Source organism: Erithacus rubecula (genome assembly GCF_903797595.1).
Source record: "Erithacus rubecula genome assembly, chromosome: Z".
Lineage (NCBI taxonomy): Eukaryota > Metazoa > Chordata > Aves > Passeriformes > Muscicapidae > Erithacus > Erithacus rubecula.
This window is the reverse complement of record NC_136661.1, coordinates 31,754,629-31,769,690: the sequence shown is the minus strand read 5'-3', so window position 1 is coordinate 31,769,690 and position 15,062 is coordinate 31,754,629.

The following is a 15,062-nucleotide window of genomic DNA, read 5'->3' as shown; positions in this document are numbered from 1 at the left end:
ATGCTGAGTGAATGGCATCAGCTGTGCCCAGGGCTCATCATTCACCCAGCCCAAACCAAGAGCAAATGCTGCTAGGGCTTGAAGAACTGCAAGCAACTTGGAAACAAAAGTAATTACCTTTGCTTCTGCTTCTTCTTTTTTCTTTCAGTTTGCTGCACTTGTCTCTGTCATGTGTGCTGAGCCCTCGCTGCAGTGGACAGTCAGGCCTGACTGGCTGGGAGTCTGTTCTTCTCACTGGGGAAACAGAAATTATTGTTCATTAGAACCACAGAAATGTTTCTGACCCCTTTCCCCCTTCCCTGCCCTTTGCTGGTAAATCTTCTCTTTCTGCCTTTACCTTTACAGCTGTTCCCTGATGTCACTTTCCCCTGCCTGACTTCAGTGCAGCTCCTAGCTGGGCAAAACTGGATAACTTACAGGGGACCACAGGTGAGACTTTAGCTGCATATTTCTACTACTTTCTAAGGATACTGAAATTATTTCCAATTGCCCCAGTGAGAACACTAAGTCACAACCGTAACAACTCAAAGCTCAGTTAATTGAGGCAGGTCCAAGGAAAAATCCAGCCGTGCCAGGCTGAGGCTGGAGCCCTCTCAGAATTCATTGCTGGTGTCTGCTGCAGTCTAGGAATAGCTCTCCCATTCTTCACTTGCTTCATCTGCTTTTATATCCCTGATGCAATGGAGTTAGGCAAACTTCACCTTTGCTATCAGGCTGTGAAGAAGCCTATTGGAAGCAGCCTGTGCTTTCCTTAGATGTAAATGTGCCTGCAAAAGAGAAAGAGCTTTGACACTGAGATTTTGTACCCCTGAAGTTCAAGTATTTTATCATTTTAATAGCATTCCAGTTTGCTGTTGCACTCATTTCTAGAACATCTTTTGCATTAGCTCTGAGTGTTATAATCCCTCCCAAATTCCTGTGGAGGGCACTGTTACCATAACTGTGCAATTGGCTACAGCTGGCTGGAATAGAGATGGACACTAAATAGCTTTGCTGGCAGGAGGCAGTGTCTTGTACCCCAGACAGCTTCTTTACTGCTGCCTGCTTTGTTTCTCTGCTTTAGGGAGAATGGGCAACCTTAGACACAAAGAAGAGATTCACAAGTTATACCTGTGCAAGTTTGTTATGCAAAAAGCTTCTGGGGGTTTTTTTCCCCCCCCCCCCCCCCCCATCATTATCTTTGTTATCCAGTACTAGAATTTGGTACAATCACCCCAAGGTTCTGTACAAGTGATATTTCCCCAGAGCCAGGATGATCTGGGATGTTTGGGGAGGGATGGAGGAGCTGATTACCTTGTGCACCCTCCCTGCTCTCTTGCTCCTGTGAGACCTGTGCTCCATTCCCTGTTCCTCAGGGCACAGCCAAGGCATCTATTCCCCCAGGATTTAGAAAAGCCAGCACACCATGCAGTGAGGGAAGGATAACAATGCGGAGCCAGGAAACAGACTGGGACTCACCAGGGTTGCTGAGAAGCTCCATGGTTTTCCAGAAGTGAGAAGGAAATCAGAAGTGAGCCTTGCAGTGCATAGGAAAACTTGTTTGAAGCAGGAGTGAAGTCCTGGAGGCTTGGAAAAGTCCAGCTGGAAGTGAAGGATCTGTCAGGTCTGGCTGCCCTCCTGCTATCCCAGAGCAGATTGCAAGATCATCTCATCTCAGTGCCCAGAGATTGTTGGAGATGACAGCAGGGATGAGCTGCAATCCTCCAAGGGGCTTTGGCTTCTTTCAGGGGGAGTGGCTTGTGTGGGGTTATTCCCTCCTGCATTTTCTGGGAAAGATCACAGTTTGGTCAAGAAAAAAACAAATTCTTACCTTTGATTTTACTCCTTTATCTTATTCCTTTTTCTTTTATGACTTGCACAGATAGTTCACCTGTTTTCCAATTAGAACAGAAATTATTCAAGTGTGAGAGTTATGAGGCTCTTAGGATATTATATCATATAGAATAAAAATACACACTGGGGTTTTACTTAGGCTGTCAAACAAGGAAAAGAAGGAAGGGTGTATTTCAGTTATGGCAGGAATTATGTACAACAATCTACTATTACTGAGAAAGCACTGGCAGAAGAAAAACAGCCAGAATAAAAACTATTAGAATGAAAATAAACAGAGGTTTTGAATTAACTTGTTATCAGCCCGGGTCCCAGTCATCTTGGCACAGGACAGAGGCAGCATTGCACAGCAATGAACAATTTCTCCAGGATATAAGGTAAGCATTCAGCTCCCTCTCTCCCTTTTCACCTCTCTTTAAACTGGGACTAGCACTGCTCCTGTGCACAAGGCAATGAAAATCCATTTTTCTATTATCCCTTTGAACCCTCAGGACAGGAGTGACACCCTCAGAGCTTGAAACAGAGACAGCAGGCACAGAAGGGCTCCTCTTTCTGTCCCCCCATCCCAGCTTTTTTTCCCCCTCCATGTAGTTTCCCTGGCAAACAAACCCCCCAGTGCCTCCCTAACTCAAAAAATCTTGCAGAGCTTTCCAAGGGTGAGCAGGTGCAGGGGGGCCAGGCAGGTGCAGCACCCAGACTCACTTTTTGGATAACACATTTCTGTCTGTTTCAAATGGGACTGGCATTCTAATCCAGGCACCAGGCAACACACCTGGATCTTCAGCAACTCCAAAGGGTCACAAACCTACAGGCTCTAATCAGGAATTTCACTCCTTGGGCCTGAAATCCAAGAAACAAGCATCTTACCTGCTATTGCTTGGATGATGCAGGTGGGTATGGAAGCACAGTTCTCTGCCCAAATTCTCTGCACAGCTCTTAGAATGCAACCTCTGGGATTTGCTTGAAGCTCAGTGTTGGAGTAAACTGGAAAGGAGAAAGCAGAGGGAATTCTGGATAAGGAAACCTGCACCAGCTTTGTTGTGCTGTTACATAAGCAGTCACCTTCTGCAGTTCTAAAATTCCAAGCTCAGATCCCATTTCTCTCAGTGGGGCTAGCTCTGCTTTAAACTGGTGTGCAATTTTTTAAGGGGGAAAAAAACCCAAAACATTCAGAAACAAATCTTTTGGCACCTATTAAATGGAAAATAACAATTCAACAAGATTTGATGAACAGATAGTTCACATTGGTGGACTAAATTCCAATGAATTGAGGGAAAAAAGCCACCCCCCATGGCCAGTGCCACTGACCAGCACAGCAAGAACATCAGCTGCCCCTCAGTGCTCTGAGCCTTTCTCTGGCCCTGCAGGATTTCTCTCCTCTCTGCTTTTCTCCAACACTTTTGCCAAGCTCCCTTTACCTCCTTAGCTGTCTCCTGCCTGTTTCTCCCTTTGCCCCTCTCCTGTTTGCTCTTTTGCACCCTGATTTACAAGGACAGCTGCAAGGAGTGCCTGTTTCCATCCAGCAGGGACTGAATGAAGGGTGACAGCACAGCCACAGAACTCCAGAACTATTCTCATGGAAGGAAAGTGCATCGAGGAGAAGAAAAGAAGCCAAAAAAGGTCAGTGCAATTCAATATTTGGAAGGGAGTTCAGGGAGCTACTTCTGCAGAGCAGGCCCTTGGCAAGAGCTCTTCCTGTGCATTCTTTGCTGTAGAGAAAGGGAAGCAAACCAGAGCTGGAGCACTAATGAAGCACTTCAAGCATTGATGGTGTGCTGGGCTGAGAATGACAGTGAACAGGTGAAATGTCATTTATTAGAGCTCCTGATTAGCGGCCATCCTGCTAAACCCAGGGCCGTGGTTCTCAGACCATGACTCTGGGTTTGGGATTTTGTGCTCAGCAGTGCTCTAGCAGCTGATGCACTGGACTAACGGAGCTTTAACTTCCACACTGGACTCACTGCAGAACAGGTGGATTCAAGGGGCAGCAGTGGAACCAGTTCAGACTTTGTTTCCTCCCTGAATAAAGCCCTGACTGGGGAGGCTCAGCTGGGACTGTGCCCAACGTGGGCCACACTCCCTGTGCCAGTGACATCTGTTATGCACCAGTGCAGATAAAAGTGATGTCCTGCCACTGAAAGCAGCTTCATCAATAGAATAAAGTCTCTCTGTCACTGGGCAGAATTCTGGAAGGACAGCAAGAATCACCTTGGTTATGGGCACAGCTGAACTTGCACCACTGTCATGGTGAACGTTCCTGGATGGAGGGAACTGCACATTGTTCAACTCATCTCTGTTCTCTGACTGAATTCTTCATCTTTCAAACCCAAAATATAGAATACAGAACTTGCTGGACTACTTATTTCACCACAAAGGTTGTTTGGTTCTATGATGGCTTTCCTAGTCAAAAACCAAACCAAGCAACCAAAAATGGAACAAACTAAAAAGCCACAAAATTCAACCCAAGGAAAAAAATCACCCCAGGGATCATTACAGTGAGCCCCAGTGTGAATCAGCAATACACTGTATTATTCTAGGGGACTTTAAAAAGAGCAAACCAGGAAACAAAAGCATGTTAAACAAGACTTTGGAGCATTTTCACAGGAACCAAGGAGTTGCCAAAAGGAAACCAGAGAAGAATTGCAGTCCTGACCATGGAACTGAGGGTAAAACAGAAGAAAACTCAGGCAAGTGAAAAATCCCAAGCAGGATCTGTGAAATATTCTGCCAGCTGGACAAAAAGTAAACCCCACTGCTCCAAGAGCAAGAGAGCCCAACTGTACAACCAGAGCTTTTCCAATGGCCTGGCAGGGATGATGCAGGGAGCAGCTTTTCCCACAAATAAAATGCAGCATCCACTCATTTCTCCTTGTGCTGCTGCAGTTGCCCAGCTGGCCCCCACTTGGCCCCTGAGCTGAGCACTTAGCACACTGAAAGCTCCAGAAATATTGCAGTTTTCCAGTTAGAACATTCCAGTGAAGCAGCAAAGCAAGGGGCAAGGGGAACTGCTGAGCATGAAAACCAATCCTTGCTAAAAACATCCCTGAGAGCAGAGCAGGGGGAAATGCTGCAAACACCCCTAAGGAAAATTTACAATGTTGAAGAACAAAATTAAATTGATCAAATAGGCAAATAAACAGTTTGCAACCTAAAAATAATATTCTATCTTTGATATATAAGCATGAAATCAAGTGTTTACTGTGAATAAACCAGAACTATTTTCAGGAGACTCAGCTGCTTTTACCTGTTTTACAAGGACACCACACATTTGGTAGGGGAAGCAGAGAGTCCTTTGCACATGCAGAAATAACCTGGAAATTCACACTTGTGAGAGGAATAGAGGCTGATAGATGATTACAAGTGTTTCCACTAAAGCACAAAACATTCCTTCTGACAATTGTACCTTATTAAATCTCCTGTGAAGAAAATGTCTGTATTACCAGGGGAACAATCGTGATAAAAGAAAAAGCCTGTCCTGTGGGTCTGACTCCAAACACACCTTCAGCCTCAGTTTTCATAAGTGGAATTTCTAAATGAAAAGTGACTGTACCTCTGTGTCAGTTCAGTTCTGTGCATGCTTCAGGCAACTCTTGAAAATCTGTTGCAGTCATCAGGATGCCCACACATCTCCAGCTTCTAGAGAGGAAATCAATATACACCTCATGTTAGAAAATTAGAATTGTATACAATATAGAACTATAAATAAATAGAAATATATATATTTAAAGGCTGATAGTGCATTTCCATTTTCCTCTGAAGGCCCAGAGTGTTCTTTCTGATGCTGCAGATTAATGCTTGGCCCTTTCAGCCTTCTCTTTTAGACCACTGCAATTCTGATTCAGAGCCTGCAAATCCTTCCCAAATATTGATATTCGATCCTCCAACTTTACAGCAGGTTCCTGTGCCTGATATTTCACATTAATCCCACCTCCTAATTTCTCTAATCATCTCAAATGCCACATGAGGATGAATTCTCTGCTAACATTCCTGCTGGCTTGTCAGTCATCACAAGGTAGGGACTAAGAAACTGTAATTGAAAAATGCTTCTCTGCAACTTCTCCCCCTGAAACATTTCACCTGATCAACAAATGGTGCTCAGGGGACTTCTGTCTTCTCAACATCATCCTGCATTCCAGAGATAAAATATTATTGAAATAAAATTCCCTCCTGTCTGTGAAATCTGCATAAAACCAATGCACTACTCACAGCAAAGGCATTGACACATCCCATTGCTGCTCTTAGACCTGCTCATTCCTGCAGAGGAGTTGAGGTGATTTTGGATGTCTCTCTCAGCCCTTGGAGCAGAGTCAGGAAGGAAACATGCCCGCAATGTCTCAAGGAATTGTATTTCTCGGTGCGGCAGGGCAGCGATGCTGCTCCCCTCGCTGCAGATGCGGATGGAGCGGGGAGCGGGGGGTGTCTGTGAGCAGAGGGGAGGCGGCGCCGCGCTCGGGCTGCGAGGGCCGCGCTGGCGGAGGAGGCTGAGAGCGCGGGAAGCGCGGCAGTGCTGCCGCCTTGTGGGCACAGCGCGGTACTGCAGCCGCCCCCGAGCAGCGCCCTGGCAGTGCTCCCGCCTTGTGGGCACGGCCGGCACTGCCCGAGCCCAGGGGATTTTACCCGTGCCGGGCTCAGGACAGCTCGCTCCCGGCGGCCGCAGCACGGCCGGCGCCGCGTTCCGCGCTCGGGCGGACACGGGCGTGGGCAGGGCCGGGACCGCGGCCCCCGCGGCACCGGCCGCGGCTCCCGCCCTGCCGCCTCTTGCTGTCCTGCGGCTGCCCGCTCTCTGCAGAGGCTGCGGGCTCGCTCCGTGCTCAGCGCGGTGCTGCACGGGGCTGATGGGCCGGGGCATCCTCACCTCGCCCTGGATATAGGATGCGCTCATCCGAGCCGAGCCGAGCCGAAATCCGCCGAACATAGCCGAGCTCGGCCGAACGCCCGAGCGGCACCGAATTCGGTCGAACCGAGCCAAAATCAGCCGAACCGAGCCGAGCTCAGCCGAAAGTAGCCGAGCCGAGCCGAATGCCCGAGCGGCTCCGTATTTGGCCGAACCGAGCCGAACGCAAGCGAGCTCAGCCGAACACAGCCGAGCGCTGCTCGGGGGCGGCTGCAGTACCGCGCTGTGCCCACAAGGCGGCAGCACTGCCGCGCTTCCCGCGCTCTAATTGTCTGGCATCAGAATATTATTTATTTGAGTAAATATTGAATAGAAATGTCTGTGCTGGAAGAGCTTCACTCACTCCTGGTGATGGACATTTATTTTCCACAATTATTTTGTATTTTTCTACCACAGGCAAAAAAATAAAAAAAAAAAAAAAAATTAAAAAAAAAAAACCTAAACATAAAAAATTTAAAAATAAAAAATAATTAAAAATAAAAAACTAAAATAAAAAAATTAAAAATTTAAAAAATTTTAAAAATTAAAAAAAATTAAAAATTAAAAAAATTACAAATAGAAAAAATTAAAAAATTAAAAATAAAATAATTTTAAAATAAAAATTAATTAAAAATTTTAAAAATATAAAAAGAAAAAATTTAAAAATAGAAAAATTAAAAATTAAAAAAACTAAACAAAAAAAAGTTCAAAATAAAATAATTAAAATTTTTAAAAAAATTAAAAAAAAAATTTTAAAAAATAAAAATAAATAAAATTTAAAAAAAAAAAAATAGAAAAGAAAAAAATTAAAAAGAAAAATAAAAAGAAAAATTAATTAAAAATTTAAAAATAAAAATAAAAAAAAAAATTAAAAATACAAAAATTAAAAATTAAAAATAAAAAAATTAAAAATAAAAAAAAATTAAATTTAAGAAATTTTTAAAAAAATTTAAGAATCAAGAAATTAAAAATATGAAAAATTAAAAAAATAAATTAAAAATTAAAAAACAAATTAAAAAATTTAAAAATAAAAAAATTAAAAAGAAAAAACCCTAAACATAAAAATAATAAAATTTAAATAATTAAAAATAAAAAAAAAATAAAATTTTAAAATAATTAAAAACTAAAAATTTTTAAATTAAAAAAATAAAAATAAAAATAAAAATAAATATTATAAATTTAAAAAAATTATAAAAGGTCTGGGGGAGTTTTGAGGTTGGGGGTGAATATTTTTCCTGTTTTTTTCCCTAAATTCCTTTATAATTTTTCATTTTTAAGCAAATCTCTCCCCCCAAACCTGAACAAATCCACATTTAAAATTAGAGCCTGAGGAAATGGCCATTCACAAAAAAATCAGAGTTTTTTCAAACCCTTGAGTTTATTTAATAAAATCACACCCAGAATTCCTTCCCCTTTACTCAAAAATTCTGCATTTTCACATTTCACTCAAAAAAAACCAAAAAAAACTACAAAGTCACCTCTATGCTTCAATTTTTTTTTTTTTTACAATCTACATTTCTTGATGTAAAAAATAGATTTGAAACCCTTAAAAACTCAAATTGAGCAGGTTTGGGGAAATGAAAAATGGAGAATAAAAAATGAAATTTTGGTTTTGGAAGCTCTGGGTGATTTTTGCTGGAGCCTCATTAAAATATTTCACAATATTCCAGCTCAGGAATCTCGATTGGCAGGAGGGAGATGAATATTTTAATATATATATATATGTATATATGAAAATATGTAAATTATGTGTGTGTTGGATAAAATCATCAAAATTTACAGAGCAGGATAAAATTAACAGAATTTACACAGCAAGAAAAAAATCACCAAAATTTACAAAGCAAGAAAAAAATCAATAAAATTTACGCAGCAAGAAAATATCAATAAAATCACTCAGCAAGGAAAAAAATGACCAAAATTTACACACCAAGACAAAAATCACCAGAATCTACTCAAAAAGACAAAATCACCAAAATCCACCCACCAGGAAAAAAATCACCAAAATTTACACAGCAAGAAAAAATCACCAAAATCAACTCAAAAAGACAAAATCACTAAAATCTACTCAGCAAGATAAAATAATCAAAATCCCCCCAGCAACACAAAATCACGAAAATTTACAGAGCAAGAAAATCTCCAAAATCCCACCAGCAAAAAAACCCCACAAAAATCCAGCAAAACAAAATCACCAAAATTTACCCAGCAACACAAAATCATCAAAATTCACCCAACAAGACAAAAATCACCAAAATTTACAGAGCAGGAAAAAAATCTCCAAAATTCACCCACAAGGAGAAAATCTCCAAAATCCCCCTAGCGAAGCAAAATCATCAAAATTCACCCAGCAAGACAAAAATCACCAAAATTCACCCAACAAGACAAAAATCACCACAATTTACAGAGCCGGAAAAAAATCTCCAAAATTCACCCACAAGGAGAAAATCTCCAAAATCCCCCCAGCAAGGTAAAATCATCAAAATTCACCCAGCAAGACAAAAATAATTTTCACATTTAATGTAAAAACAAGTCACAGAAACGTTTCAGACCCTCCCCCACCCCCCCTCATCCCTGCACTTTAGCAAAAGATAAAAATGTTGGAAAAAATAAAAAGAGATTAAAAACCTGGTAAAAATCCGGATGGGATCCTCCAGAGTGAGAGTGGAATTCAGCGGAGACAAAAAAAAGAAAAAAAGCAAAAAAAACCAAAAAAAAAAAAAAAACCCCAAAAAAAAAACCAAAAAAAAACCCCACAAAAAATACAAAATAAAAAAGGGGAAAAAAGCCACAAAAAAAGCCAAAAAAAAAAAAAAAAAAAAAACCACAAAAAAAGGGGGAAAAAAGGGAAAAGAAGGAGTTTTTTGCCTCCCTCCTTCCCTGCCTGACCCATCCTGGGGGGGGGGGGGTTCTCTCCGAATCCTTTTTAAAATCTCCGTGGGTGAGGAAATCCCGGGGCTGATGAGGCTCATCTGGGAGGGAATCAGGGAATGAGATTCAGCTGGGCAGGGGCTGAGTGACCCGAGGGAATTAAAATAAAATTAATATGAAACTTAGAAAAGTTATTCATATCCTCACAAAAATTTAAAATAAAATTTAATATAAAAAACTTGGAAAAGTTGGTGAGATCCACACACAAAAATACAAAATAAAATTTTTTATGAAAACATGGACAGTTGGTGATATACACACAAAAATTTAAAATAAAATTTAATATAAAAAGCTTGGAAGAATTGGTGAGACGCACAAAAATATAAAATAAAATTTAATATAAAAAACTTGGAAAATTGGTGAGATGCACACAAAAATATAAAATAAAATTTAATATATAAAGCTTGGGAAGTTGGTAAAATCCACACACAAAAAATTTAAAATAAATTTAATCCAAAGACGTTGGGAAGGTTGGGAAAGTGAAAAAAAATGCAGAAAAAGCAGAGAATTAAAGTGAAAATGGAGAAAAAAAATTTCAGCAGCCATAGAACTCTGGATATTTTTTTTTTTTAATTTTCAAATTATTTTCTTAAATTTATAACATGAAAGTTGTGTTAATATAATATTGATGTTATAATTTCTCACAGTGACAAACAGATTAACCCTGGAATTCCAAAATTCAGATTAAAACTGAGATGTGATTTAAAAAAAAAAACAATTAAAAAATCCCACATTTCACACAGTCCCATATTAACAGAGTTAAGGGACAGAAGTTCATATAAAAATAAAAAATAAAATAAAATACACATAAAAAGGATCCCCAAAAGTACAAATAATTTCTATTTATAATGACAGAGCAACACCGGGTTTGATTATTGAGAACAAAATAAAGGGAAATTTGCCAAAATCCTACAAATGGTTATAGGGGAAAGGCTGTATGGACTGTATAGAGTTATAGGGGAAAGGCTGTATGGACTGTATAGGGTTATAGGGGAAAGGCTGCACACACTGTATAGGGTTATAGGGGAAAGGCTGTATGGGCTGTATAGGGTTATAGGGGAAAGGCTGTATGGGCTGTATAGGGTTATAGGGGAAAGGCTGCACACACTGTATAGGGTTATAGGGGAAAGGCTGTATGGGCTGTATAGGGTTATAGGGGAAAGGCTGTATGGACTGTATAGGGTTATAGGGGAAAGGCTGTATGGACTGTATAGGGTTATAGGGGAAAGGCTGTATGGACTGTATAGCTCACGTGCCTGCCCGGCCCGTCCGGCTACCCCAGACCCCGTAGTATCCCCCGCCGCTCCCGGGGCTTCCGCCACGCCCCTCGGCTCCCCCGCTCCACCGGCTCCCCATCCCATCCCCGTGAACCGAGCCGCGCTCTCCGCCCCCAATCTTCTCCCGGGTTATCCCGCGCTGTCCGTTACCGGTTCTACCCAGCCCCGCGCGGCCCCGCGGCCCCGCCCAGCACCGTGTCCCGTGTGACGCGGCCCCGCCCCTTGGCTCCGCCCCCGCGATCCCCCGGCCCCGTGTCCGTCACTGCCGCGGCCCCGCCCCTGCACACCGCCCTGCCGCCGTCACCGCCGAAGCGAGCCGACAGCATCCGAAGCGAGCCGAGCTCCCGCTGCGTTCGGCTGCGTCCGATCTCGGTGCGGTTCCACTCGCAAAGCTCGCTGCGCTCCCCGGAGCCCCTCGGCTCCGGCCCCGCCTTTAAATCACCGCCCCGAAAGCGGTGCCGCGCTCCCCGTGCTCGCCGTCAATCACAGCCCGGTACCGCCCCGCCCCGCCCCGCGTGCTCGCCGTCAATCACAGCCCGGTACCGCCCCGCCCCGCCTCCGGTACCGCCCCGCCCCGGCGCGCCGTGCTGCCACCGCTCCGGCCCGGCCCCCCGTGCCGTCCCGGGGCTCCGGGGTACGGCGGGGCGGCACCGGGGCTGCACTGGGACCGGGCGCGGCGCGGCGCGGGTGGGGGGGCAGTATGGCTCCTGCTCTGCCTGCAGCTCCGGCGGGCGCTGTCCCGCAGAAAAAACCCAACAAACACAAATAAAAAGCCCAAACAAATCCACGGCACCTCGGCACCTTTTTGCGTGACAAACCTGTACAATTCTAACTGCTCAATTCTCCTCTTCTTTGTAGCTGAGGTTCCCTATAGTCCCTGAAGCACAGTAACAAAGCAGGCAGCAGTAAAGAAGGTGTCTGTGTTCAAAGACACGGGGCCTCCTGACAACCAAATTATTTAGTGTCCATCTCTATTTCATCCTGCTGTAGCTAATTGCACAGTTACGGTAACAGCGCCCGGCACAGGAATCAGCGCGCGCCGGCCCCGCGCTCCCGCCCGGCACCGTGTCTCACAAGGCGGCAGCACAGACCGGGCACCGGCTCGGGGAATGGCTGCAGTACCGGGCTGTGTCCACAAGGTGGCAGCACAGACCGGGCACCGGCTCGGGGAATGGCTGCAGTACCGGGCTGTGTCCCCAAGGCGGCAGCACAGACCGGGCACCGGCTCGGGGAATGGCTGCAGTACCGGGCTGTGTCCACAAGGCGGCAGCACAGACCGGGCACCGGCTCGGGGAATGGCTGCAGTACCGGGCTGTGTCCACAAGGCGGCAGCACAGACCGGGCACCGGCTCGGGGAATGGCTGCAGTACCGGGCTGTGTCCACAAGGCGGCAGCACAGACCGGGCACCGGCTCGGGGAATGGCTGCAGTACCGGGCTGTGTCCACAAGGCGGCAGCACAGACCGGGCACCGGCTCGGGGAATGGCTGCAGTACCGGGCTGTGTCCCCAAGGCGGCAGCACAGACCGGGCACCGGCTCGGGGAATGGCTGCAGTACCGGGGTGGGTCCCCAAGGCGGCAGCACTGCGGGCGCCAGGGCTGGGGCGTGTCCCAGGGTTAATGACGGGAGGGGGCACGGCCAGCGCTGGGCATGGCACCAGGGTCAGGGTACCTCGGGGGGGGTCAGTGACAGGCGTGCTGGGGTACCAAGGAATTGGCTAATTAGCTGATAATGGAATTAACGAACTGCCCAAGTAACTAATGAGGTGTGCCATTAGTTCATTCTCTACTTTCATTAGTACTCCAGAGCAGGCATGGAATAGCCAATCAAGGTAATTATTAGTTACTGCCATCTGCAGTAATAATTAGGGCCCCTACCAGGTGTATATGAAAAAGAAGAAAAAAGATGTATGTCTGGTGCAGCAGTAGAAAATTTCAGGCTCCTGAGGTGTAAATATTTTTATTTAGATAACAACATATGGTTTTTTGGTGTTTTGTTTTGGTTTTTTTACTTGCAGGGAGCCTGAAAATTTCTACTGCTGTTTTTTAAATTTTTCAGCTAGAAAGGAAAACAAAGTTAGAGAAAAAGAAAGAGTGAAAAAGAAACAGAGTTAGAGACTACTAGAAGCAATGAAAGACAAATAGAGTCAGACAGAAACAGAGAGAAAAAAATACAGAGAAAAAGAAACGAAATAAACAGAAAAGGAAAAGAGAGAAAAAGAAATAGAGTTAATGCTACAGCAAATATGAAAGACAGGAGCCAAGGGGAGGGAACAAGTGGGCTGTCTCGACTAGGGGTGGCTTAACTTTAGTTTAACTTTAGAATGTTTTTATTCTCAGCAAAACACTGCAAGGTGGACAAAGGCAAGTCCAGGTAGCAATTCAATGACAGATGCACTCCGTGGACACGCTGCTAAAGGTGAATTTACACGCAGAGCAATCCATGGAAATACAGCAGCAAGTGCAAACACACAACAATACAGGAGAATGCAAGCCAAACACATATTAATGCAATATAACCACTTTTCTGTTTCTGAAGTATTGATTGCAGTTGGTATTATTTATATATGAAACCCAACATAAAAGCAGCACACAGAAAACAGAGCACTTGTCCACCACACACGACTCTCAGCTCACACAAAACTCACCGTCCCTGCATTACACCACGGCCACCGCTGCTCCTCAGGGCCAAAAACCCCCTGCTGAAAAACCCAGCACTGGGACTTGCCTCAAAAATCCTCCTGCTGAAAAACCCAGCACTGGGACTGCCCATGCCCAACCTCTGGGGATGAACGTCACCTCGTCAGCTGGGACCAAGATGAAAAACCCCAGCTGGAGGGGAAAAAACCCAACCCCCTGGCTGGGGACTTTTTATTCTAAATATAAAAATGAGCTGAGAAATGTGCCAAGTGAAAACCATACACACAGGGTTAGAAGCAGTCAGCACACTCGCTGGCACAGGCAGACAGGAGCAGACACAGACACACGCTCCCCCTGTCACTCTGCAGCTGGCACTGCCTGCAAGCCTGGCGTGAAATGCTGCATGCAGAGGATGCTCCAACACATGCCCCGGCTGCTGCTCCTCAGCCCCGAGCGGGACACTCCTGGGAAATGGGCAGCACTGCTGGCTGCAGAGACAGGACACACCTCAGGGACCTGTGAGACACAGCAGGTGGCCAGCAGCTGGCTACCTGCCAGCTAGAGCTTATCCCCACACATTTTCTACCCAAAACCACATAGAAAAGAGAGGAACAATAAAGTTCTGTAACTGTTCTAACCGAGCATGTGCCAGGGCAGGACAGGTCTGAGCTAAGTGGCACAGTAAAGGTGCCCACAGTAAAGGTACAGTAAAGGTGCACACAATATAAGCCAAGACAGCTACATACAGTGTGGGTACACACCGTGTAAACCAAGACAAGTACTTACAATATAGGTGAGGACTGGAGATAACTCTCTGGAGGATTAAGTCTCAAGCACAACACTCTTAGAAAAGATAGAACCTATGGAATTACTGAGGGCACATAAGGAGGGTCTAACACACTCCCTATAGAAGGCCAAGAGAATGTCATGTGAAAAGAAGGCACTACCAAAGCTGAGGAGGAAGATGGATAAGAAGATCTTGTGTACTTCTTTCTGTCTCAAAAAGCAAAAGGGTGAATGTGCTGGAATAAGAACAATGCAGGAAAACACAAGAGTAGAGTCTGGCTACCATGGCTTGGAATGATGCTAATAAAGCATCGAGATGTGACAAAGGTAACACAGATGGACACAAACGACAGAACATAGACACAGATTACACAAGAGACAAAAGGAATGAAGCCAGAGCTGGAAGGAACTGGAGCAGCCATCAAGTGGAGCATCTCAGAGCCAGAGCTGGAATGAAGAACGTGCCACAGTCAGAGCTAAAGAGCAAGCTGGGCTGGGAAACACCTGCAAGTGGAACAAGCAGAAGGAACAGAAACCACCTGGGCCCTCAGGTATCCTGAGCAGTATCCCCCGAGATGGGGGAAGAAAGGGGTAAAATGTAAAGGAGTACGGGGAGAAGGAAGGAGGGGTAGTGGGGAGAGGAGGGGAGGGTTTGGGAGGCAGAAGGGGGGAGAGAAAGAAGAGCAATACACGGAGAAGGAAGAAGGGCTAAGGCGGGGCAGAGGTGGCGATT